At 46.4% G+C, this 25,402-nt stretch overlaps 1 protein-coding gene across 2 annotated transcripts in view; it reads left to right on the top strand.

The window, feature by feature from the left end:
• The first annotated feature begins 310 nt into the window (after nucleotides 1-310).
• The window catches only part of PPP6R2 (protein phosphatase 6 regulatory subunit 2), a 118,476-nt gene continuing 93,384 nt past the window's right edge, over nucleotides 311-25,402 (top strand). For both annotated transcript variants that reach the window (XM_075746592.1, XM_075746686.1), the window contains exon 1: nucleotides 311-582. The gene's annotated coding sequence lies outside the window, so the exon portion shown is untranslated. The remainder of the gene's footprint in view (nucleotides 583-25,402) is intronic.

Here is a 25,402-nt window from a genome sequence, read left to right as displayed (position 1 = left end):
CCCGTGCCCCTCCCGCCGTTTCTGCCCCCCCCCCCCCGTTACTCGAGGGCAGGGGCCGCAGAAAGGCTTCCGCTGTCCCCAACCGCCCCGGGGTCCTGCCCTCCTCCGGGCCTGGGCCCGTGTCCCCCGAGGCCGGGAGCCACCGCCCGCGGGCCTGCCCGCCCATCGCTGGGAGCCCCCCCGGGGCCGCAGTTCGCCCCCCGGGGCTGGGGCTGGGGCTGGGCCCGGTCCCCCCCAGGCTCCGCCCCCGCCCTGGCTCCGCCCCCGCCCCGGCTCCGCCCCCGCCCCGGCTCCGCCCCCGCCCACCAGACCCCGCCACGCCCCCGCCTCGCCACGCCCCCTCTCCGCCCCGCCCTCCCGCCCCTCCCCCGCGCGGCGCTGGGCAGCAGCGGGGCCGCCGCCATTTTGGAGGCAGCCGGAGTGTCCGCAGCTCGCCGCCTCGCCGCCCGCTGTCAGCGCAGCCCCGGCCGCGGCGCTCCGCCTCGGACGCGGCCCATGCCCGCCGGGCCGCCGGCCCTCGCAGCCAGGCAGCGCGCCAGCGGCCTCGCCGTGGGGCGGAGGGCAGGCCCGGACCCCCAGCAGGTGAGACCCGCGGGCCGGGCCCGCCGCCGCCCCGCGTCGCCGAACTGTCACCGCCGCCCGCCCTCCCGCCGCCACCTGCCGCCGCGCCGGGGCCGGGACCCGGGGCCCGCCGGGCCGAGGGCTGCGCCCCGCCGCGGGCCGCTTCCGCCTTTCTGCGCCGGGGCCGGGGCGCTGGGCCCGGCGGGCCGCGGAGGCGGTGCGCGGCCTGCCGCCCCGCCAGCCCGCCGCCTCCTGCCCCCGCCGCCGCCTCCGCTTCGGCCTCCCCGGCGGCAGCGACACCCCCGCCCCAGGCCGGCGGGAGGAACTGGTCCCCGGGCCGTAGCGCTGCCCGGGCTGCGGGGCCACGTCCCGCTGCCCCTGCTTTGTTTTTGGCTGGATTTCGGCCGCTGAAGCAGCCGGTGGCCCCGCTGGCCGCGCCGCCCCTCTGGCAGCTCTGATGGCAGAGCCCCGGTGTTGAGTCCTTGCTCTCGGCCGTGCCGGCCTCCCACCGGGTCGTTTCAGGCGATATCTGGGTGAAATGCACTTACTGCGCCTGGGAGAGAGATCGCTTTGCCTTTTTTCGTGGGTTTTTTTTTTTTTGGGGGGGGGGGGGTCCGACCTGGCGGGGCTGGGCCGTGGGAAGGCGGGGATCCCGTTTCCGTGACTCATGCCCAGGCGGAGGTTGATGGGTGAAGCCGTGGGGTGAGGGGGGGATCAGCCTCCCGGGGACCCCCCGGCCTCGCCTGTGCAGTGTGTGAAAATAAATGTCACTGTGCCGGCATCAATAACGTACAGCAACCGGGGTGGGAGTCATAGCTGCAGTTGGAATCACTACAACACGTAATCTTACAGAAAGACGACTTCTTAACAGGTCTAACGAGGGCTCCTTTCCTAATTTGAAGGCCTTGTTTTGCACTAGTTAAAAAAAAAAACCAACAACACAACAAAAAAACCCAAAACCCAACAACAACCAAAAACTAGGAAGTGAAAAAGAGAAACTGAGAGAACTCAGAGGGACCTAAGGTATTTTTCATGTTTTGATCTCCCACTTCAAAATTAATATTTTAAAAAGTGAAGCTTGTTTTCATACTGTACTTTATTTTCTCCCTCAAAAAACAAAGGAGAAAGTCGTGATTCCAGTCCTGTCCAGAGCTACACATGTTTGCAGCCAAGCATGTAATCACTTACTAGCAGATTCTTGTTAGAAAGCACTGTTTTAAGAATGATGGGAGAATAAACATTTATGATTTCTCTTATTACTGTGACACTTAAAAGCAAACATTCTGCCAAGATACTTTGGTGGTAAAAAAAAATCTGGTAGATGGTAATATAGCAATTTCCATAGCAACCAACGGTGATATCATGGTAAGCAAAGTTAAATTTTGGAACGTGCAATAGGAACACATAATGATCTGTGCTGGTTTCAGTGGTACCAATAAATATTTGCTCAGGAGGAGATTACTGAGGATTGCAGAAGAACAAAACGGTTTGAAATTGAAGGCTTGCTTTGTTTTTCGTGTATTCAATATGCTGACATTTCTGGTGACTTTCGTACGTACTTTGTATTGTGTTGCAAATTCAGACACCTAGGCCAACGTCCTGTCTAGAAATGGTGGAAAACTTGTGGTACCGCAGCAGCAGCTTTCTGGGAGGAGCTCAGTCTGTAGCAGGATGGTATCAGGCAGGTGGCGCAGAAACCAGTGGCAAGGTTTGGGGAGAGTCCTGGAGACCTCAGATGCCAGAGAGCGACTGATGGCAAGTGTTTGTTCTGGGGATGGCAGGGAGCATTGAAGCATCCTCTTCCTGAACCTGGTATCCGATGAAGTCTTGGTTGTATCGTGGGAGGGACAGGTTGAATTTCTAAGTTCATAGTTCAGAAATTGGAGACACTGTCAAAAGTGAATAAGGTAGAGAAAACTATCTTTAAGAGCTTATGTTGTTGTGGTTTGTTTTTTTCTTAGTAAGCAAGCGTCCTCAGTCTGTGGGCTTACATTATTTTTAGCAAACTCCAGGCCACTGCGAGGAGCGGCACAGCCTGTTTTCGCGGTGCTTCCCTGGGGGGCAGGCTAAGCCCTTGCAGCCCCCCTTCTGCGGGGGGTGCCAGAGCGGCAGTGCTTCCGAGGGGGCTTCCCCCCGACACACTGTTTGCTGCTTGGACTGGGAGTCAGCTGGAGCGAATTAAATTCTTGCTGTCCACAGATAGTGCAGTCCTGAGCTAGGAGGAGGAATCATTTGGTTACGTTTCCGCTCCCCTTTGGTAGGGAGATGTCCCAGGCGTAGCTGATGGTGTTTTTTCGTGCTCCATGGAGGGAACACTTCATTCCTGTTCTCCCCTGAGATTTATTGGCTATCAGCTAAGGTGTCAAAGAGAAACCAAAACTGTTTTCTCCCCTGCGGTGCAGCGGTACGGAAGAATTTCAGCAAAGAAAGGTGATATGTTTGAGGAGACCTCAGGGCGGGGTGGGGGGGAACAGGATGAGCTTTCTTACTCTGTGTTTCTGATAATAAAGTGTGTAGAAGCATAAGTGTAAAAGCTGTAGATTATATGTTAGGGAAAATGACTTCACATACATAATCAAGTAGTATGTTTTCCTAACACAGTGGTTTGGAGCCTGAAGTGTTAGTGCCTGAAGGGCAATAGCTAGAACACTGTAATAAGCCCAGCCATAAAAATGGACGAACTGGAACGCCAAGAAATAGAAGAGTATCTTGTTATAGTAAATGTTTCTGAAACACCAGTAGAATGACAAGAATAACTGGGAAACTTGGGTGTAAATGACCCAGGAAAAATGGACGAAGTCTGTGAGTTGGGAGCAAAGCAGGAGCTGAGTGGTTGACAGAACTTCTGAGAACTTCATGGGGAGGAATATTTGTGGGAGGTCTGGTTGGTTTGCTAGATGTAAAATTATTGAACAACTCGTGGAGGAGAGCAGAGCTAATAGACTGTATTACTGATGGATGTCAGCTCTCCATCTGAGCAGTCAGATACGGAGCCACAGTTCAGAGCAGCAGTCTTTACTCTTAGCCCTATTTATAGGGTAACACAGTTCTGTTCTGAATTATGTTTTATGGGCTGGGGAATCAGCTTGACTGGTGCCTCCTTTTCACGGAAAATCTACAGATGTCGGTGGGTTTATGTAAGGATCGGGGAAAGAATGTGGCCTCTGTGTGACCAATAGTAGCAACAAAGGAACTGAAGTGTCTTCTTTGATTCAGTATTATTAGAAGCAGAAGTATGTTGTCTTTTTCTGTCCACTGCTATGTTTCTAGAGCACTTGTTTCTTTAATTGCGCTTTTCTTTCCCTCTCCTCTATATTCCTCCCACCACCCTCCCCTCCCCCTCTAATGGACCTCTCTGCTCCTTGTTTTGGTCTGCTAAAGCAGTCAGCAGTGCAATAACCAATATTGACATTATTATTTTTGCATGCCTTGGCTATTTTTACCTGCCTGTTAACTCTGGTATGGGGGGAAACTCGGGCAAATAAATAATGGTTATCTTGGGAAATGAAGCTTTCCTAACCAAGGTTAAAAATCTCGAGACTAAAAAAGCTTGGATTTTTGTGGCATTCAAATGCCAGACACATCGCATGCACAGTGTTCGGATCGGGTCTGCAAATGGGAAGTTTGACATCACTGGCTGAATTAACAGTAATGTTCTCTCTTGTTGCTTATTAATGCCGTTTAGTCCTGGATAAAGCCGAGACAGTGCAAGTAGTTAAAATAATAACCGGCTACGTAGCAATGCCCAAAGCTTGATTAAAATTGTCATCTTTGACAGGGGTTGTGATTAAAATTGTCATCTTTGACAGGGGTCGCTTCAAATGAAACACCGTGTGGCACTGAGCTTTGGAAAGGGGGTAGTCAGCAAAATTGGGATGAGCTAGCTTAGGAGGACGTGATGTCAAAAGGAGGAAGTTAAAATCATCAGGCCGAGCATGGAAGCTCTGCAGCTGTTGAGCTGTGACTGCTACTGATCTTCCCTCTCCATTTCTCTTTCTCTGTGTCTGTTTTCTCGTCCCCTGCATGGATTGTAAGCTCTCCAGGGCAGAGGCGGTGCAGTGCCTGGGATGGGGGGCCGCCTGTCCCTCCAGTGGTGCCTCTGGGTGTCACTGTATTGCAAATACCCAATTTCATACCGCTGGGTGCTTAAGGACACAATCTTATCTATACAGCAGGGGAAACCGGAAAGCATGAGAAAATAACGTTATGGTTAAATGGCAAAGTTCAAGGAGTTATTTGGGGCAAACAGGCAGAGCCTGGAACTATTTCCTTACTGAGGCAAAGCAAGAAACTTGCACCAGCGCTTTTGTTTTGGTAGGCGGGATAGCAGGCAAGCTACCTGAGGTACAACGAGGTAAAACTTTCCAGACATATTGATTACTTGAATTCAAGGTTTGTGTTCAGTTGGCAAATGTCTCTGCTGCTCTCCCCAGTATGCCTATGTTAGTTGTCGTCTTTTTAATTTTATTTCAGTTCTGCAGTTTGCTGCTATTCAGAGCATTGTGGCCTGCAGTGACACTGATAACTATTAAGTCACTTTGATTCTGATTTCGTTTGGCAGAATTAGGAGCAATAGCAGCAAAGTAGAGACTGGCGCTGCTTGCCGGGAGAAAGACAAAAAAATGCGAAGACTCCAGTAGTGGAGATGGTCTGTTTTGCTGCAACCTGCAGGAAGGAAGAAGGAAATAGAACACAAGATATTTCAGTTTCAGTTTTGTCTTTGATTTTTCTATGGTAGACTTAATTATGTTAGCTGAGAAAATGCATGATGGGTATGCCTTGACATTTTGTGATAAGTGACTTAGGTTCTCTTCTGCGTAGTGATTTCGTCCTTTCTTTTCATTCCGCATAGTCTTGCAAAACCTACGGATTGTTTCAGCTTCTTGCTTTCATGTGCAGCAGGGTGGGGTGAGAAAGGTTGTGTTTCTTTAGCTGTTTACTTTTCATTTTCTTCCTTCAGAAGATCCTCTGGTATGCCATTTAACATAATCCTTTTATGTTAAGACCGATTTCTTTTTGTTTTAGAAGGATAATTGAGACTATAAACTAACAGGTTGAAAGCTGTGTCCCGTCTCCCCGAGCCGGAGGACTAAGGGCGCAGTTCCACAGCGACATCCACGGGCCCGAGCCCGGGTTGCTGTGTGTTGGCATTGACGTTTGCATGGTATGCCACCGCGGAGAGCTGAGCAGGCTGAACACTAGCCCTGCTCAGAGGGAGTAGTTCTCAGCTGGATCGGCTCCCTCGACCAGCTCGGTGTGTAGTTGCACAAACAGCGCTGACACAAGGGAGGATGCAGGGACGTGTGACCCAGGAAGGAGAGGAGTGAAAAGAGCAGGTCTCTCACCGTCTGGGTTTAAGTCGGGTGTGGTTCAGTTTAACTCACCTACGTTTGGGATTCAACATGTTCCTGGTGTGTCCCTCTGCGTTAGTGCTGGTCCCACGCTTACAGGCAGCCAGTCTGGCAGAAAACTACCCCCCTTCCCCTGCTTGCTGCCCACTGGTTTATTTTACTTAGCAGGCGTGGTAGGAACAGAGGAGCACTGCTGCAGGAACGTTTGCTGGACGATTTAAATGTGAAGGGGTTGGGAACGGTGGGGCTGCAGCGGTGTTAACGAAAGCCATGATTCTGTGTTAGATCAAATCAAACCAAGCCTAGGGAATAAAGTAACCAGGGCGTCCTCAGAGTCCCAGGACCTCAGTTCCTGAGCCAGAGTACCCGATTAATGGTCAACAGATGTTCAATTAGCACTCCATTTAACAAATTAGAAAATACTAAGTAATGGATTTCCACTTAGTTCTATTACATGTTATCCTTTTTTGTTTTTTTAATATGGAAGATTATTTTTCTTTGTGCTCAGTTGGTTTTTACTACTTCATTCTCCCGGTCCTTACTACTTTTTAACATTACATTGTCCATCGTATATTCTAAATTTTCTTTTATCTTTTTTATTTTCTTTTATGACTTTCTAAGCCTTGTTTTGTTTTTTGTTTTTCCCCCTAACATTGTGTTTCAGACTTTGCCCTCACTTTCAAGGGGCTGGAGGCCTCTCACCGAAGTTCACACATCTATGATGTAAATGCCTGCTTCTGAGGTAACCATTTAGGATTCCTTTTTTTAGTCAGTGGAGAGAAACAGATGCTTATTTTCTTTTGATGCAGAAGTCTAAAATAGAGCTGAGTTTTGCTGTAGAAGTGCTCATTTCTCTCCTCCTGTAAAGGGAGTCTGGTGACTAATTCAGATTAGTCATCCATAGTATAAATATCTACACGTTAGGTGAGACAGATCCCATTGCAGAAGACCCAACTTGCTAGGTGGAGATTCTGACCAGGACCTCCTCAGTGTGGTGCAGTTGCCTTCTCGCCCTTGAGGGACTCTAAGGTGAATGAGACACTGGATGTGTTTTGCAACGTGCGTTGCCCTTCGCTCTGTTTGATGAATCTTCTTCCTCTTTCAGAGCTGACTGATAAGTTTGAGGTTGAAAGCCTTGTCTATAGATGACTCAGAATCATATAGCTATCTATTTAAGGCCAATACAATAAAACAAATGTAAGTTTTTGTCATATACATGATGAGCATGGTTGGTTTTTCAGATTCTGTTTGAGACATACGGATGCTATACCGTTGCGGTTGTCTGCCTAGTTAGGGTCATAAATAGGCAACAAGCTCCGTGCTGCAGGAGACAGGATTTCTCCATGTTTCTTCAGTGCTTAGCATGAAGAAGGACCCAGACTGAAAAGAACTTTATCACTCTTCTAGTAAATATGAGTTTTTTCCTTGTACTTTCTCTAAAGACCATTTAATTATGACCAGTCCCAGAGACTGCTACGTGTGGCTGGGTTTTGTGAAGACTCAAGAATGAAGTAGCGCATTAGTTTACAAAAATACGAAGGGGCTTGAGGATGCCAAATTTTGCAGAAAAGCACGTAATGTTTTAGGGATGCAGTGCCAGGAATAAATGCATATTCGATTTCATTGATGTTACACTGTACCCACTGTTTCCTCTTACAAAATAGGCAGCTAATTTCATTACTTCTGTTTTTCCTGTTACTTCTGTCCTCCTTGTTCTTAGCTAGCTATAGTCCTTAGAAAATAACTGTTACAAGTGATTAGTGTTAGTCTCTGCAGTGCTTTCAGTGTGGCAGCTTTCATCCCGTGTGTCCGTGGCCTCCCTGGCACGGGTTTTCCCCTCCATTTCAAGTAGCAGTGCTGGTGAAGAACGTCGTGTCTTGCGGAGAGAGACCTCGCTCCTTCGACTTTGTTTTTCATGAGTGAAATTTTTTACTCAATTGAAGTGGGCTTGTAAGTGCTGGTTTTTAAAATATCCACAAGAAAATGTTGGAATGAAGTGGTGCAGTTCCCAAGAACAAAACTATTTAATCATTTTTAGTTTTAGATGAGAACAGTAAGTAAAAATACTGAGTGTATACTTGGCATTTGGGTATAGGCTTGAGTTTTTACAAGGAACCGTGAAGTGAAACTGAATCACCTGGTAGTCAGGGTAGATATTTGCCATGTGAGAGAAATACTGTTGTGTAATCGGGGTTTGTTCTTAGAGCCGGTGGACTGTGCCCTGTCATGGATATATTATTTTGGGAAAAGCAGAAACTTTACCAAATCACTAACAGTCAAACAGCAGACCTAGTGTTTGGAGAAACAGGAGGATCTCAAAGGCCCTTGATAAAAAGAAACAGTCTGCCGTTGACCTACATACTTAAGTTTTGGTACATGAAAGGCAATTCTTGCTGGAAGGAAATCACTACGGTTTGTGTACATTGGCCAGTTTAAACTCCGCTGCCTGATGGGGAGGAGCTGGGGGAAGACCAGGAAGTGTTGGTGGAAGGTCTGTGAAATTTCATCTCTGTGTGTGAAGTAATAAGCCAGAATAACATGGAAAGTATAATTATTGGAATGGCTGCTATGCCTGAAAATGGCAAAATATTATGCGTTTTAGAGACAATTTTGAGGTACGTGCTTAAAGAAAATAGTAGGGCAGAAAAGATAAAAACCATGCTGGGTAATCTGCTATATTTAAAAAAAGCAAGGGCAAGTCTGATGGTACGCATGGAATTCTAAATATATTTCTTTTTCACAGTTTTTGGTGTGTGTATAACTTGCCAAGCTTGATGTCAGGGGTATCGATTAGGCCAAGAGTTTGTGTGGGTGTTTTACCTGTCTAAATGAGAGGAGAAAACATTTGTCTATGCGTAATGCCTTCGTGCGCTGGGAAGTACGCCGGTGGAGTGGCGAGTCCCTCCTCCTGCTTTTGCTCTGACTCCGGAGCACGTTATGCTCCTGTGGTCCCGTACGGGTGTTCCTGTTCTCGTCCTGAGGCAGCGGGTGCTTTCAGGGATGGAATGCCACAAGCTTTTTCTCTATAATGGTATTTCTTACTTGAAACCTAGGATGCTTCCCTTTCCCTTACCACTTCTTTGTTCTTACTTGGGCTGTCACACGCAGCAGCAGAGGGAAATTTAGCGTTGGCTCCTGAGGTTACGCCTGTACCGTGAGGTTATGTCTGAATTCGATGCCGGGAGATGTGGGGACGAGGTGCAGAGCTGGAAGGAGTCCTGCTGTGTCACCTCCAGCTCAGTGCGGGGCTGATGTGCTTCTCTCCTTTCGAAACCTGAGCTGGTGTCTCTGTACAGCGTATGCTGTACATGTAAATGCCCCAGCTTGCTAAATGGGGAAGGACATCTTGTAATACGGTGCTTTGTTGTGCTATTCGGATGCAGAAGCAACAAGAACGTTATTTAAAATGTCACTATGGCATTTTCCAGCTGAGAAAAAAAACCACGCCTTACCTCCAGAATTTGTAGAAAGCAAAAGGAACTCTTATCCTTAGAAAGTATCAACAGTCTTCTGTATTCTTCATAGTTGAAGTCAGATTTTAAATTAACTGGAAGACGTTTCATGGAGCTGAGCTGCTGTGAGGCCCATCAGGTGCTGGGGGCTCTTAGGAGAGTTACGGTGGGGGGTGCTCGGTGCTGGGGAGAACACTTGGCCTTGCACCAGTGGGGCGAACGTTTCTGTTGTGTATGGTGTGCCTTGCTTGAACCTGAATTTCTGACTTGGGAATTGTTATTCAAATAGACTTTGAGTGTTATATGTGAATTAATACCTGGCGATGACTCCTTGTAACTGAGTATTTAGTTGCAACACCAAGCAAGCTTGATTACAAAGCTTTATGATAGTCAGAGATGGTGATACTGTATTCCTGTAGCTATCGTAATTTGCATTCTCTGAGGTATTTATAGAGATCAAGACTATTTACTGATGATCTTTTGTGCGAGGTTGATGTTATTTTCCCAAAGTTTATGCAATCCCTAGAATTCTTTATTAAACTTGGAAAAATAAATGTCATCCTTTTCAGTCATTTGAAATCTTCACCTTTTCTGTTCCAGACTTTGTGCTTTTTATTAGTGTTTTTGGTTATGATTAAGGCCATTTAGTTACAGTGTGAATGACTTCTTCAAATTTGTGCTTAAATCTATAGTTTGACGTGCATTTAAGCTGGCGTTGCTGCCGAAAAGCCGTCCCCTTCTTGCTGCTCGTACCCATTCCTTGTCACTTCTGTCACCCCTCCTTGCTGGCACCGGTGTTTGCGCAGCCGTGTTGTGAACCAGTCTGGGGGAGTGATACAGCTGAAGGGTTTGGTTTTTTCTGCTAATACGGCATGGAAAAGGAGAGCAATTTTTTTCCAGCGGTGCCAGTTTAAATACATGGCAACCTGTGGCCTAAAATCGCGAGTGTGTAATTCTGGTTTGTGATTTCACGAGCAACCTGAGCGTTAATGTTTGTTTGTCCGGGTAAAGCCCATTGAACTCCTAAGGGTGGGTCTGAGATTTCCAAATGTTTGTTTTCCTCCCAAGATGTTTTATGACAAATGAAGCTTAGCCCATAAATACTGTTTAGGTGGTGCCATGCAGGGAAAACAGGCTGGTGGTCCAGTGTCATATATAAGATTTTTTTTTTCCTTCTGACTGTCTTAATATTTATTTTAACTGTAGAACTACTTAAAATTTGTGTGGACTGTGTCTGTATGATGTCCTGAAAGATTAAGGAAATTAAAACGCATGGTGTTTAATATCCTGTTTTAATGTTTGTTACGGGTTTGGCAAAGCACTGTTGTGCCTCGTTTGCATGTCATTTGGTTGGTACAACAGCGCAGTGTCAGAATATTCTGGTAAAAACTGCAGCATGCAGAAGGCTGAACTGTTTTAACGTAGGTAGAGGCAAAACTGCACTTTGGAAGCTTTGAACTTGTAGAAAGGACCATTAAAGGAGCACAAGCAGTTGTTTTTCTTGCTCAGTTGAGGACATCATGGTACTGATACTACAGGTGTATCTGAAACACACAGCTCTCCGTCTTCTTGTAAAGCACAACAGGAAATCTTAGTTTGCAAATGCTGCTGCCTTGCTGTCTAACAGTCTGAGCCGTGTGAGGCCACGTTTGTAATAGTGCCTTATTCTGCATGTGCAGCAAAAAATGAAATAACCGGGGTCCGTAGATCGATGTGGTAAACGGCTTTGACAAAAGGCTTTCTGAAAAACAGTTTGTGTGCCCCAGTAAATACCAGCATCTCACTTTTGAGATAATGGTCTAATTAATAGTAATTATTTCTGAAGAGTTTAACTGTGGTGATCCAGGAAAAAAATTAATTTGTTGCTTAAACAATGTGTAGTAAACAGTCTAAGTGGCACCAAAGTCTCTTTACTAATGTAAGCAGAGTGCGTGGAGTGTCTGAGGAGTCCTGCAAGAGAGCTCTGTACACCGACACTTAAAAACCCCCGTGACTTTGTTTTGCTTGTTTAACAGTGATTGTGTGCTAGCTTTTTAAGATGTGCAACTCGATCTGCATATTAACCTTAATCTTTGAAGTGAAGCACAGAACCCCCCGAGGTTCTTCGCAGATGCTGCTGCTGCCTGCTTCCGTGGGGGAGACAGGCTCTCGAGCTGCGTAAGCAGAGCAGTGACCGAAAATGTTTGACTATTCATCTGCTTAAATTATCAGTGATTGAGTGAAATACAGATTAAAAATGTTGAGATGACTATGCCCTTATAGATAATTTGAAGCTGGTAGGCTGCGGAGTTTAATTCCTTGCTGTGTATTTAGCTCCATATGCTTTTGACTGACCTAGAAAAAAAGACCTTTTTTGTGCAATTATGTTCACAGTGAGTTTGGTATATTTTTAAGACTGACTTTTCCCTGCATTTTTTTGAAGCACTGCAGTTTCTTCAGTGTCTGGGTGTGTTGAATTTAATTAAAAATGTAACATTTAAATAAAGAAGCTGTGCAAATTTTGTCCTTAGCATGGGGTAGGGCATCAATTAGAAGGCTGTTGAACTAGATGAGGATAGAGTTGATCGTCAAAACAAAGTACTTCTTGATATCATCTCTTTATTAGGGAACTTCAGAAGCATGGAATAATTAGAAGTAGCTCTTAATTTTGTGTGCGTATTTGTACAACAGACAGGCCTTCATCATTTTTTGCCTGCAGCAGTTTTTTATTAAAAGAAAAAAACTCCAACCCCTTACTGTGCTGGTATAGCAGACTCCTGCAGCACTTGTGATTTACTGTTTGTGCCCAAGGAGTGTAAACCTGGATGTCTCTTTTGTTTGTCAGTTAGATGGTAAGAAAAAATGAAGAAATTCAGAATGCTGGCTCAGAAGAGGAAAACAAAAATAGTCTCCTGGCTAACTGGTGAAATACTATTTTGATTAAGAGTAAATTATATCTGAGAATTACAAGTGCATCTAAGTGTTTTCAGTCAACAGCACGGGCTAAGCAATCTCTCGGGGAGCTGGAACACAACTTCAGTTATATGGTAACACCTGAAGATGTACAGAACCCCCTGCTGAGCGTTTCCATCTTCCTCCCCACGTGTTCGCTGCAGCCCCGGAGCGACACGAGTGCCCTCGTAGCCCAGATGCCCTCAGAGATTGCACCCCCTTTCTGAAGGGTGGCTTTTCCCTTGCTGGGAGGGAGCCAGCGACGAGGCAAACCCTGAACGATGTGGCAGGAGAGTGCTGTGCCAGAACGCTGCAAAGAAAAGGTTATTGGAAAAGGACCTGCGGAGCTGGTACCACGGCAAAAGCAGGAGCCCGACTTAAGAGCCGACTGGGCTGTGGGGCTGCAGGGTGGGTTTCAGCGCTGCTGCCTAAGCCTCGGGAGGTGAACTGAGGCTGAGTATACAGCGCGGGATTCAGTAGTTCTGAAACATTACGCTTCAGCTACTGAATCTTTCCTGAAAATGCCATTGATAAAGTGTATTGTGACCGCTGCTTAATTGGTACCGTGGGGCTGGATACAGGGTGATGAGGGGTGAAAAATTTCGGTGGGGAGATTTGACTGTTCTTGTTGTTCTGGAGGTGTCTGCCTGTGTCTGGCCGGATGACAACCTGTCCTTTCCTTTTGAAGCAGCTGCTGCTTGGAAGGCAGAAGCAGGTGCCTGCGCTGGAGTTCAGGGGTGCATGCACTAGAGGAAGCTCTTTCCTCTCCAGCAGACCCTGGCAAGCCGCTCTGCTGTTCAGACAAAGCTGTGCTGGCCTTCTGCTCTGAAAGTGGCCTACAGGCAAAATATTCCTTTTTTAAATTTTTTTTTTAATTTTATTTTTGAGATGCGTCCTTCACCTGTACAAACCAGAAGCTTCTGACTGACTGTTCACCTCTGAAGGTTGAGACACTGAGGGGGTGGATGGAAGATGAAGTAATAAAATTATGATAAACTAAGTCTTTTTTTTTTTTTTTTTCCTGAGACTAAAACATGGTATAAGATAATAGTTTTCACAGGTTTTAAGTATTTAAGTTATCCCAGTACTATGATAGTAGCTAACTACAAAGCTAGCTGGGTACAATAGAGACAATGTGTAATTTTGTGTGCTCAGTTGTAGGAGGGAATAAAGACTGTAATTCCTTTCTGTGTTTTATGCTCTTGCAACTTTGATGTGTACATGTGCGGTCAGAGCTTGGCAGAAATTGCTGAGATCATAAGAGTTAGATGTCCAGTGGGACAGACCTGCTAACTGGGGAGTGCTGGAACCATCACTGCCTCTGCAGACTCGACTCTATCCTGCTTTGCCTTTTGTCCAGAGTTTATAAAAAAGAATTGGGTGAATGAATGAGGGATGGGAACAAAGAGAATAGTGATGAATGAGAATATATTTATGTGAAATTCTGATGTTAAAATAGTTGTTTTTTTCGTGTCCTGCAACTTCTAAAGGTCTCCTGAAACTGCAGTGATGCCTCTTGCAGAGTTTTGTAGAGAACCCTTCGTGGGTAATGTCCTGTGGCTTTATTTTAGCTAAACCTATAGCTGGCTGGTTTGAGCGAGGAAGGGCTTGTTGTATGAGCTGATGTTGGGAACAGGGAAGGCTGGTTTGGGCTCAGCAGCTGTCCTTAATACAGCAGCCTCATTTCATCGTAATTCTTTAACTTACTGCAGCTATTGCTTGTAAAATTGTGTTCTTATACCTAAGGCCTACTTTGGTTTGCTATGTGAATTGTTACTTATTTCACAGGCTATAATCAAAACCTTGATTTCTGTTTTTCTCATAGCGTTGTGCTTAGTCTTTCATTGTAGTATTAAGCTACAGTTTCAACGTGGCACTAAGGTTGGAACAGATTTGCCTAAGTGTTTGATCTTGGGACATTAAGGCTCTGTGTACTGTAGAAGACAGATTTGTATCTTATTATTTTACTCTTATGCTTTGGGCATTATTGCTTGCAACAGACCGTACTTAAAATAATGCCTACCCATGTTAGCATTGCTTGTGAAAGCATGTGGAGCACGTCAGATAACTCTCCATAACATCTATTTTTGTGGTTGCTGGGTTGATGTGACACTTTAATGCTTGGGGAGGGACTGACGTAGAGCTTGTCAAGACTTGGCTTTCAAAGGGTGTCTGCAAGTAGGTTTCTAAAGAGAAAAACATTCTTGCAGGTGAGAGAGGTTCCTCTCTAGTAAGCTTGAATTTTCTATTACCATCAAAGATAGCATGACTACCAAGGGTGGACACGACACCAATTTGAATTTGGTGTAGTGTGTATTAATGAAGCCTAAGTCCTTCCAAATTACAGAGTAGGTGGGCTAGAAAGAAGAATGTTGGTGAAGAGGCGTTCTGTATTTCCTGCCTTTAACTTTCTAGCTTTTATTTTGTCGTCTTGTGGCTCCGTGGACAGCTACTTCCCAGAAGAAGTATCGCTGGTAGGAAGTAGATAGCTGACTGCCTGAAAGGGATTTATTTGTTCTCCTTGTAGTGGTGGGCTTCCACAGCTCTAATGCTTATTAGATACGACAGGAAATCCCCAGTACTGCTTTAGTTTGTCTGGAGAACCACAGTCTTCTCAGGTGCAACTTCATAATAATCTGAAAAAAATCTCTCTTCTTGAGCTATAGTATTTATTTATGGAGCAAGCTTTGCCTTTTCTCCATTGGGGTTTTTCACTGTTCTTCATGCCTTGTGTGAATGTAAGAGGAATCAATACAGATCTTTGATTTAATCTTGGCTATGCTGTAAGATGAATGAGGAAATCTTTTATCAGTGTTGCTTCGGCTTGGAAGCAAGCACTGCAAGTGCATTCCTAAACAGTCTGAAGTAGGACCCTAAAGAGCTTGAGAGTGAGCTCTACAAATAATGGGGTAGCTCGTGATTCTGTTTCCCTGACAGACTGAAGTGTGGATTCTGAGCATTTTGAACCCAAAGAAGAGTAGACTGCTCTAAGTCATCTGTTACCTGTGTTGTGGGTGTACTTCAACAGCAAGGCATGATGCCACATCCCAGCTCTGCCAGCACGGGGCTGGTACCGTGCTGTGCCATCCCCCTCTAGTGGGCTTCTGGCTGTGCTAAGTGGAGGGAGAAGGTCGAAGGACAGTGATGGGCTCTTGGAGCTGGAAGATGATGGTGACGGCACTGGAGGTATTGGTCATGGTGAACTGCAGAGGCAGTTAGAGGCAACGAGTAACAGCCAGTAACCTTGTACTGGGGACAGGCGACTGCCATGGGGTTTGAAGGGGTGGCAGCCTGGGGTGTGGACATGCAAAGCAGCAGCACAGTGTAGATGCTTCAGTCCCAAAAGGTTGGAGGCACTGTCATACAGAGTACTCTAATGCAGGTCATCCATGTACTGCAAGCAGTTGTCTTTTGACAGGTCTCAGCAGTTAAATCCTTGAGAAACCAAAGCGGTGTGTGCAACAGCAGAAGACAAGACATAGTTGAGTGCTGTTGGTGTGCAGGGCCTCAGCAGCAGGAGAGCACTTGAGGCATTAAAATACATTCAGAAGATGCTAACATCTAATTCGTGCTGTATGCAGTGTAGGTTAAAACATCACCAAGATGTCCATCAGTCTGACCAGGCTGAAATCCCTTCAAACACAACAGCTGGTGGTTGGTAGGAGCTGGAGAAAGAATTATTTCAAAGAGATTGTTAGTGTGCCCAAAGTATATTTTTCAGTTTTTTTGAACAGATCCGCTAACAGCTCTTTCCTTGTTTCTGCTCTTAAACACATAATACTGTTCTGGTCACCTCCAATGCAGAACTACAGTTGTGAAGTACTTGCATCTTCAAAAGCCTGATTCCTCCCTTTTTGAACAATATGTGCTTCCCTGTCCCTTGACAAATAACAGCATATCTTCTGAACGGATGGAATGAAGCACATCTGGGCTGCACTGTATGACACAAAACTGGGAGGAGTGCTTAACAGACCTGTGCTGCCATACAGAGGGACTTCCACAGACTGGAGACATTGGGCAGTAGCAGAATTGAGAAGTTCAGCCAAGGGCAATGGCAAGCCCTGCCCCTGGGGAGTGATAACCCCAAGCACCGGTCCAGGCTGGGGCTGAGCAGCTGGAACGCAGCTCTGCAGTGAATGACCTTGAGGTCTTGGTGGATGCAAGCCCGGCCAGGGGCCAGCAATGTTCCCCTGCTGCAAAAGCGACTAGCAGCCTTCTGGGCTGCAGCGTGCGGAGTGTTGCCAGCAGGCCAAGGGAGGTGATCCCTCCCCTCTGCCCAGCACCGGTGGGGTCACGTCTGGAGTGCTGGGCCCAGTGCTGGGCTCTGCAGGATGAGAGATGTGGATGTAGTGGAGAGAGCCTGCCGGAGCCACAAAGTTGGTTAGGTAATTGGAGCATTCGCCACGTGAGGAGAGCTGGGGCTGTTCATCCTGGAGAAGAGATGACTTGAGGGGGATCTTATCGGTGCGTATAAATCCCTCATGGGCAATAAAGAAGATGGAGCCAGGTTCTCCTCAGTTGTCCCCAGTGACAGGGCAAGAGGCAGGGGGCACAAACTGAAATACGGTGAGCTGAATGAAAGAAAACGCAGCGTTACTGTGAGAGTGTTTGCACAGGCAGAGGCTGCCAAAGAGGTGGTGGAGTCTCCATCCTTGGAGATGTTCAAAACCTGCCTGGACACGGTCCTGGGCAGCCAGCTCCAGCTGACCCCGCTTTGAAAAGCAGCGGGTTGGACTGGATGATCTCCAGAGCTACCCTTCTGTCTCGGTGGCTGTTACCGGAAACTGCTGGCTGATACCCTCGTTAAGGTAAAAGCTGCTCAACTGTAAACAGTGCTCTGCACAACTGCCCTAAATTTGCATGAAGCTGCTATGTCTTTACTTTGTCTTCAGGAGTCTCTCAAACTACTGTACAGGGCAGCCAGCACTTGAGGTTGGTTGTGTGCCCCGAGACTGTTGTCGGGCTGTAGTCCTCAGCAGGGACAAGCTGTTGGCCTTATTTGCATCGTTATGTTTTGGCATAGGAGTCCACAATGCTTCTGGACGCACGTGCGTTGTGTCTCCTGTGGCAGTGCGAGCCCTGGCACCCGCTGAGGATGGTCTGTGAGCTGGTCAGTGCGGCTGTCGGAGCCCAGGGTTGCACGTGCGTCAGGGTGAAAGCATCCAGTTCTGTGGGACGCAGCACAGCCTGTAAAACAACGCGGTTGCTCTTTACTTACATCTGCTTGCTCAAAACAGTCTGAGTCATTCTTGTGGTGCATCTCTGGTGGGTACATGCCAGTTTGGAGATCACAGTCAGTACGACAGAGTGTGGTTGATGGTATTTTTGCTTTCTGTTTCCTGGCTTTTGTGGAGTTAGCTTCAGCTCTACTGTCGTTGGCTAATTAACTTTGTATTGGTGTCAGCTTTGGATGACATTTAATGGACTGGTTCTGTGTTAGCCCACATGCTTGCTGATTTTCTTTTAAGCTACCTCAGGTGGGAAATACTCTTCCCAGAAGAGGAGGAATTGAGTTTTCTATCTGAATGTGCTCTGACCTGACTGTCAGAGGGAAAGTGAAGAGAATGAGAATGTTGGAAAGGGGAATAAGCAGGATGGACCCTTCTCCCAGAAGCATCTTCCATTTGTCTGGTTGGTGGCGGACACGTTTGCGTCTACAGATGGTGGTGGTGGTGGCCTCTGTCAACCCTGGGGTGCAGGGTGTTGGTGGTGTGGGGCAAGGTCTGGGCCAGGCACCTTTCTCAGCCTTCCTAAGGTTCTGCACAGCATAGTGGTGGGACCGCTCCGCCTCTCCAGGGCTGCTGTGGGCTGCCGTAGGGGCTTTGAAACTATTCTCCAAGATGTTACAAAAACCCTAAATAGAACTTGCTTCCAGCAGGAGAACGTGGTTTGCATTACTGCTGGGAGCAAGCGGAAAAGAGCCTTAAAGAAGGCTGTGAATGCTCAAGGAAAACTGTCCAATTTTTGTACAAGCTCCGTGTGTTCAGGAGACCCCGGGGAGCACAACACCACTGCACCTTCCACTCGCCAGCCGTGGCACTGGTGCTATTTCAGTTGCAAACAGACTGGAAACTCCCCCGCTACCCCTGTCCCCCCCATCCTCTCCCCCTGAACCTGAAATACCCATTTGGGTGACATGAAGACTTTCTTCAGGAAGGGGACCTTCTGGTCACTGGGCGATTTTTCTTCTTTGGAGCTGTTACCTGGTGTGTGGGTGATGTTTATGCGGTGGTCTTGTTAAATTGGGAAAGGCTTTTAAAAATAAATGGTAATAAAAGAATGGGATGAAGCAAAAATGAGACCAAGTGTCTTTTTAGTTGGTAAATTTACTTACTGCTGATTCCTTCTGGCAAGTTAGGCTCATGTGGAAGACTGCCCAGGAGATCTGTAGCCTTTTTGTTGGTGCAGAACATGTTACTGTCGGAGCTCGCCAGACACATTTCTTCTGGCTGGTTAGCCAGTAACTCTCTTAATAGGTACCAAACAGCTTAGTGCTCCTTTTTTTGTTTTGGTGTGTTTTTCTTCCTTCTTCTTCCCGGCTTCCCATGGACCCGAGGCCTAGGAGTGTGCTACTTGTCAGCAGCGGGCTGCCAAAGCTGCCTTGGCGGATTTGGAACCAGACGCTTTTTCCATTTATTCTACAGAGTTGTTTCTCTCATAGTACAAAAGGCAATGTTCTCGGAGCTCTTGTTATGCAAGTTGAATTTCAGAGAAAATGGCACACAAATAGTCGTAAGTGTGATTGGGAAGCTCCTTTTAAAAAATGATCATGAAGTTGATGTGAAGTGGTAGTGCACATGAGGAGCCTTGCTTGCAGTTTCATTTCAGAACAAGCATTGCTCATGCCACATGCACAGCTGACTTTGTTTTCCCTTCCTGTTTGCAACATTTCTGGGTGGATTCTGGGTGGGATTTTTGTAATTTCGGTATTATGTATGTCTTACACGGGATCATCAGTTCAGATGGCATCCTAAATACTTACGGAGAAATAAGATATTCTTGCATCTTTCTGTTCAATTCTTAGAAATAAACCCAAGCAAGAACAGGGGTGATAAACAGCATGACTTTTTTTTTTTTTTACTCTGAGAGGTTTTTGTCTTTCTTTCGAAGGAATACCATTCATAACGGTTCATTACAGTAATAATAACTTGAAGCACCTTTCCAGGCAGTGCTCCTCAGTTTGTAGTGTGTCCGGTGAGACTGATTTCCTTCCAGTTGCAGATCTGATCCCTAAATTTGTATGTGCTGTACCCTGTAAATGCACTTCTGGGGAAGAGTGAAGAACCTTGAAAACTGACAGTATGTTTTGAGTTCCCAAGCGCACGGAGCTGATGTGAGATCTGGTTAAGGAGGCAGAGGCCAGGAGTTAAGTTGAGCAGTCTTCATTGTTGTTTGGTTGCTGCATTTAATGCTGAGTTACAGTGTGTAGAGCGCGTTGTCTGTGGGTGAGCATAGAAAATTTGTGTGACTATGGCTTGGTGTCCATGCCTTTGATTAGACTCGGAGTCGTTCCATAGCTGTTTGCGCCTTTCTGGCACAGTTGGTTGTTTTTTTTTGTGAGGCCCTGGGCGCTAAATGGGTCAAAGCAGCCCCAGTGCCACTGCCTGCCTCGCTGGGTTTCCCTGCCCGCTTGGCACCCGCGGCTGGCACGCCGAGGGCCGGGGCGAGCAGTGGTGCTCGTCCAGGGGAAGAGCTGTGGCAGTGGGAATTTGGAGATTGGCTCGAGCTGTTGTAGAGCTGCACTTCAAAAGCACTCGTTTTAGTCGGGGAAGATCACCGATACAGGATTAAATTATTTCTCACATAGCCTTTTTCCTCTCGCTCTGACAAATGTGCTGTTGAACAAAGAGGTGGAAACCGCTGACAGCCCTGGTTTCTTTGCCAGTGATGGTAAAGGTGAAAATAAGAGACCCTCACCTCTCCTGGCAGCAAGGCCTCAGGTGTGGGAGAAGCAGGAGAGATTATGGTGAAAAGAAAATGGTGAAATGTAGAGAAGCTTCAATGCTTCCAGGTTTCTAGACTGTCCGGTGTGCCGTGTTTTCTTATAACTGTATGTTTTCATTGAAATCCATTCTTTTTGTGCCTTGAGTCAGAAGCATGATAAGTTTTAGGTAGTATTTTTATACATTTATGTGTCTTCTAGAAATAGATGCCTTGGGCTCCATGTGATTTTTATTTTTCTGGCAGGAACTCTGTAGTTGCTGTGCTGACAGTTGTCGTTCTGCCCCCACATCCCCTCCGCATGGCCTGCGCAGAGGTGTGTGTGCCACAGCGTACCTGAAAAGCTTAGCAGCTTGGGTTTTCCATTGCAGAATTTGAGCAAATATTAGCTTTTTGTTCACTGTGAGTTTTGTATGTTAAAACTTAAAAATTGAAATTCTGAGTAGAACGAGTTTAATCTGCTTGCTTGTCCTTACCAGCCCCAATGTGGTGTGCAGAGCTGGAGCAGTGCTTAGTGACCAGGTTCCTCTCGTGGAGCCCTGCATGAGTGGAACAACCCTTACTGAAGAGCAATTGCAGCTCCATGGCTGCTTGGTTGAGATTAAATCAAGTTCTGTTCTGAATAGAACAGTAGAGAGACTTTGGATTCTCAAGAGTTGTGTGCCTTTTTTGATACAAGCTGAGTCCCGCACGATGGCTTTCTGTCCAGTAGTCACAGGAGGAGGACTTCCAGATGTGTCTGCAGACTTTGTCGTGGATGACTTGGGACATTAGTGCGTGCTCTGAATTTTGGAGGGTGTTTACTTAACTCTTCTGGAAAGTTGGACCCTTTTTGGGCAACTTAAGTTGTGCAGCCAAAAAATCTTGATAAGGCAATTTATCAAATTTCTTGGGAAGATCTTGGTGATAAAAATACTGAAAATGTAAATTCCTCTGAGGTAACAGCGTGGTGTTATGTATTAAACTGGCAACTTTCCTCAGCTTGTTTAGTTACTGAGTGGCTTGACACATTCTTAAAATGGATTATAGCTGACTTAAAGTATCAGCTTGGGAGTGTGAGAGAGCAGTATGCTACATGGGCAAGAGAAGAAAAATGGGTTGAGGTGACACTGTCCCCTACCTTGTGAATCACCGGCCTTCAGTGTGGCGTTTCTGTAGTTATTAATGCAAGGTAAGAAATAGCAGGAGGGTGCTTGGGCCTTCCATGCTTCTGCAAGTGATTTCTTGTAGGCTCCGGCTTCCTTTCAGCCAGCACATTTGACAGTAAAATGCTGTTCTTGTTTTCCTTCTCTGCTGCGGCTCTGGTGCTATTTGGCAGTTTGTTGCGTAAAAAACTGCACTGGATCATCTTCAGCTTCCTTTTTGTTATCTGGTTATGCCTGACCTTGTGGATGGGGCCTTCTGTGGACTTCATTGTCTGACCCCAAACCCGTGATGGCTTCACATTCATCCTGTGTGTACTTCGCAGTTTTGAAAAGATTCCGTGCGAGCTCTGTCATCATAACATGCTGTTTTTGTGGATGGGTCAGCTTCTGTGAAAGACATGCACAGTGCTTGGCCAAAAGTTTAAAATAGTAACTGGTCTCGGTTACTTCTATAATTACCAGTATCATTTCATGTATCTCATGATTTGCATATCATTTTGCAAATGTCCAGATGGAGAGGAAAATAAATTTTCAGTTGCTCTGAACCTGAGTTTGTAAAGGATGTCTTTTAAACTGGTATTTGCTGTCAAGAGCGTGCGTGTGAAGTTTGAGAAATGAATTGCAGAGGCTGGGAACAGACATCAGCATTCGGGTAGGGAGGAGCAGGCTGTCTGCTCTTCCAGTTAGGGAGAAAATGAATTCCAGGGGGAGTGGAAAAAGGCAAATATTTTATAGTCTCTTGAGATGAGAGGGCATATACCCAGACTAATGATTTAAAGGAATTCTTCTGTTGTTATCAGAAAAGTACAATAATATTAAAACCTTAAAATTAAACTAGTTGCTGACTCTTTAAATGCATTCATACCCTTTGTGTGACTGAAGGACTGCAGTAAAATAGCCGAAGTTGGGCTCTGGACAGTACTGTTGCTGCAGAAATACTGTCCATACCGAAAATTATCCTAAGGGGTTGATAAAAACTAAGAGTACTACTGTGCTCTCTGTGGGAAGTATTAAAATCAAACCAGATCTTTGCATGAGACACCAGGTAGTATTCATTATTGTTTGAGAGCAATGAGGAGATACAGGCCCCTCAGATCTCGCGCTCTGAGTCTGCAGCTTGTGCAAATGCAGGAAGATGCAACCGGCCTTGTTTCATCTCGTTCCAAAACTGCCACTGATTACCTCAAATTCAGCAAGGACAGCATTTAGTCTTCAGGGAGATATGAACCTTTGTTTCAGAACATCATTTAAAAAGGATGGTAGATCAGTTTGATTTTGTCCGCAGATAACGTTTTGCTTCTTGGGTGTTGGCTTTTTAAAAAAGTGAGCAATTTCTATAAAATTTCAAGTGCTCTGAAAACATGCAGGGAGCCAGATCTCTTCTGCAAATGACACAAAACGGCAGTGGAAGCTGGAGGAGGATTCCCTATAGCTTTGGTTGCAGCATAGCTTCTGAAGAAATAGCACCGTGTTCAATGTATACTAATAAATGCCCCAAGTAGCCCTTAACTGTACAGTGATTCATTTGTGTAAGCTGTTGTGTTTATTTACTGCTGTAACTAGTGACTATGGGAATATTTAACTTCCCATATTATGGTTGAGGCTCAGAAGTTGGATGGCTGATTTATTTTTATTTTTTATTTATTTTTTTGGTTGGGGAATGAGGAAGTGGAGAAGACCAAACATCGTCTAAGTGAGCTCGGGGCTGCGTGTGGGTTAGTAGCAGGATGCAGGATTTTGTGGACTAAAATTAGTCTGGAATATCTGGAGTAATAATATCGGTCACTTGGTGTTTGTCTTAACTTTGCAGCCCTAGCTGAGGATTCATGTGGTACCTGTGCTTGGCAGAATGCTGCCAGGGAGTCTTTTCCTTGGCACCTATGGATTAATTTCCAAATAAGAGAGCGGTGCTAAGTACGGGGCCACAGCTTTGGCAAACTGCCTTGATGCCTGCATGGCTGTGGGCAGTGCAGATGTTGGAGCTGACAGATCATTGTCTCTTGTGGGAGGTGAACTCTTGACAGCTTTCAAGAAGCCAGAAAAAGTATCCTGATTTTTTCACCTATCTTTCAGAAACAGTAAATAAGTTGTTTTGTTCTTCTCCTTGACAGTTTTACAGCTGTTACACCATTTTATCCCTGAATTGCTGGTGGCATTATCTTGACAGAAGTAAGGTTAGGAAGGAGTTGATGATCTCCGAAAAGCCCAACCTCAGAAACTTGATGCCAGCTGTGTCCTGGGCTGCATCAAAAGAGGTGTGACCAGCAGGTCGAGGGAGGTGATCCTGCCCTTCTACTCCACTCTCCTGAGACCCCACCTGGAGTACTGCATCCAGCTCTGGGGGCCTCAGTACAGGAGAGACATGGAGCTGTTGGAGCGAGTCCAGAGGAGGCCACGAAGCTGATCAGAGGGCTGGAGCACCTCTGCTATGAGGACAGGCTGAGAGAGTTGGGGTTGTTCAGCCTGGAGAAAAGGCGGCTCCGGGGAGATCTAATTGCGGCCTTCCAGTCCCTGAAGGGGCCTACAGGAAAGATGGGGAGGGACTGTTTGTCAGGGAGTGTTTACAGGACAAGGGGGAATGGGTTCAAGCTGAAGGAGGGTCGATTTAGATTAGATGTTAGAAAGAAATTCTTTACTGTGAGAGTGGTGAGGCACTGGAACAGGTTGCCCAGAGAGGTTGTGGATGCCCCATCCCTGGAAATGTTCAAGGCCAGGTTGGATGAGGCTTTAGGCAATGTGGTCTAGTGGAGGGTGTCCCTGCCCGCAGCAGGGGAGCTGGAACTAGATGGTCTTTAAGGTCCCTTCCAACCCAAACCATTCTATGATTCTATGTATAAGTATTGAAAGTATAAAATCCCATGAATGGGCAAGGCTCTGTCAGTAGTGCTTGTACTTCTCACTTGTTGCACTGGAGAGGAAAAGGAGGAAAGGATGACTGCTTTATGCCGGCTTTTTTTTCCTTTGGATTATGATCATTTTTGTGTGACTGCTCTTAAAGTAGGTGGGAAGTGGCTGAATGAATTCTACAATATATGCAAGTGGAGATAGAATTGACTAGAGAATTGTTTGTGTTTTTGCTTTTACGTAAACTACCTATTCCTTCCTTTAGCTCTTTAATGGCAGTGGAGCTACCCTGTAGAACTTTTTTCTTAGTTTGGGAAACTAAAATTCTAACTTTATTAGTAAAGTCTTGAGGGACGTTATAGCTTAAAAAAGGTTGAATTTAGTTAATCTTGCTTGATGTTTCTGATCAAGTGTATGAAAGTAGCTCGGGCAGTGGGAAGACTTTAAATTTCTTTAAAAATAGCAGCTTTTTGTATAGTATTATCAAAAGATGCATGTCCTTTTTTCAGAGGCTTACATCCTGCTGCTGACTACGGCTAGGTGCCACCTGTACGTACGGGAAGGCAAGAGTCTCGTTTCCCTCTTGCTGTGCCCAAGCTGTTAGAATAGCCAGCCAGAGATGCTCTTTTTTAAGAGTTAAAATAATCAAAAGATATATTTTATCTAGGAATTCTCATTCTCCTCAGTATTTTCCTCTTCAAATGCCTTTTCCAGGTAAATAATCGTCCTGTACTAGTAGTTTGTAGAAACTGTGTATAGATTCACTGCAGGGAAGCAGCGTTCCAGCCTCCCAGTACCTTGGTGCAGTTCGATCGCTTCTCCCTCCTCCCCTAGAGCAGCCGGTACCAAAGCAAGAGGAGCCCATGGAGAGTTCTCTGCTCACCGACGACTTCCTTACACATGCTCGGTTTCCAGTGTCTTGCTTTTTTTAAGCAGAGGAGCACTGCAAGGAGCACCCAAGCTCTCCTGGTGCCCACGCTGCGGGCACACTGCTCTCTCGGTTGGGTCAAGGCTGACTTGTGCAGGCTCACGGGGTTGGGTCCGAGTCACACTTCTCCAGCAGAGATGGTGGGGAGGCTGCTGCCCCGGGGCCGAGCGATTTCGGTGGGGCCCTCGGGAGCCCGGGGAGACGGGCACAGCTGGGGGTGCGCCCCTAGCAGAGGGGCTGAGCTGCAGG

The sequence above is a fragment of the Balearica regulorum genome, chromosome 1 (genome assembly GCF_011004875.1).
Source record: "Balearica regulorum gibbericeps isolate bBalReg1 chromosome 1, bBalReg1.pri, whole genome shotgun sequence".
In the NCBI taxonomy this organism is placed as follows: Eukaryota; Metazoa; Chordata; class Aves; order Gruiformes; family Gruidae; genus Balearica; species Balearica regulorum.
The sequence above is the reverse complement of the archived record's forward strand: the minus strand, read 5'-3'. Positions and strand labels throughout refer to the sequence as shown.